Source organism: Sorex araneus, chromosome 2 (genome assembly GCF_027595985.1).
Source record: "Sorex araneus isolate mSorAra2 chromosome 2, mSorAra2.pri, whole genome shotgun sequence".
NCBI classification, from domain to species: Eukaryota; Metazoa; Chordata; class Mammalia; order Eulipotyphla; family Soricidae; genus Sorex; species Sorex araneus.
The window spans coordinates 76,868,971-76,870,537 of record NC_073303.1 but is presented as its reverse complement, the minus strand read 5'-3'; the positions used below and the strand labels follow the sequence as shown (position 1 = coordinate 76,870,537).

General features: G+C 38.3%; 1 non-coding gene across 1 annotated transcript; it reads right to left on the bottom strand.

Annotated features, from left to right (window-relative positions):
• Nucleotides 1-656: 656 nt before the first annotated feature.
• On the bottom strand, nt 657-763 carry LOC129402793 (U6 spliceosomal RNA). Its single transcript, XR_008628836.1, has one exon. It is a non-coding gene; the product is annotated as a U6 spliceosomal RNA (small nuclear RNA).
• Between the last annotated feature and the right edge of the window lie 804 nt (nt 764-1,567).

Here is a 1,567-nt window from a genome sequence, read left to right as displayed (position 1 = left end):
GGTGTCTCTCTCTCTTATTTTGGGCATTATGGTTTGCAATACAGATACTGAAAGGCTATTAGGTATATTCCTTTACTCTTTCCTGAGTAAAGGAATATAGTCTTTATTCCTGAGTAAAGGAATATACAGTCTGAGTAAAGGAATATCAGTCTTTACCTCTGACTTTGTACCATAAATGTTGGAACAGCTATGTATCCATAATGCCTGGGAATAAAATATAACTCGAAGTTAATTTAGAATTCATTTCATTTTGTTAAAATTTCTATTATACTGTTAGGAAGCTGAAGCCTAAAATAGATCAAGGGACTCCACAAAGTTGCAGAAGCAAAGGGAAGGAACCATCTCACAAAATACTCTCTTTTTCTATCTGAACGCTAGTGATTTGTTGAGGTAAAACAGAGACTAGTTCTTGGGAATCATGTCTCCTTATCCAGTGCTTTTTTATAAAAAAAATTTATTGAATTACTGTGAGATAGTTACAAGCTTTCATGTTTGGGTTGCAATCACACAATGATCAAACACCTATCCCTCCACCAGTGCACATTCCCCACCACCAATATCCCAGGTATCCCCCCCTTTCCCACCTTCCCCCAGCCTCCATGGCAGACAATATTCCCCATACTGTCTCTCTAATTTTGGGCATTATGGCTTACAGCAAAAATATGGAACGCTTCACGAATTTGTGTGTCATTCTTGTGCAGGGGCTATGCTAATCTTCTCTGTATAGTTCCATTTTTAGTATATGTGCTGCCGAAGCGAGCACTTATTCAGTGTTTTTTTACAACTCGTGATTTTGTAAGTTGTACTTTTGATATGACAAAATTTTGATGATTTGATTGTATCAAAAATTTCTGTCACTGTCATCCTGTTGCTCATCGATTTGCTCAAGCAGGCACCAGTGACGTCTCCATTGTGAGATTTGTTTGTTACTGTTTTTGGCATATTGAATAAGGCATGGGTAGCTAGCCAGGCTCTGCCATGTGGCCAGGATACTTTCAGTTGCTGGGTTCTCCAAGAGGGGTGGAGTAATCGAACCTGGGTCGACTGAGTGCAAGGGGAACGCCCTACCACTGTGCTATCGCTCATTAAAAATTAAATACAAAATTGAGGGTAAGAAAATGTCTCTATAAATTAAGTTCTTATAAAAATGTTTGGTAGAGCCAGAGCTATACCACAGCAAGGAGGATGCTTGCCTTCACGTGGTTATGCCTAGTTCAATCCAGGCATATCATATGGACCCCTGAGCATAGCCCTGAGCATAGGCGGGAGTGATTCCTTTATGCAGAGCCAAGAATAAGCCCCAAGCATCAGAAAGTATAGCCCAAAAGCAAACAAAATGTTTGGCAAGATTTAAAGAGGTTTTTTCCTATAAGATGAATTGTGAAGTTAAGGCATCTTGAGTTGGAGCATAGGTGACTCTTCAGTGATAAATCTTTGGATGATTTCAAAAATCAATAATGTTCTTTACTTTTGTCTTGAATGTTAAATCTGAACAAATTTCCTGGAACAATATAGGAATGAAATAAATTCCAGCAGAGTTTTGAAGCTTAATTTAATTACTTTTGTA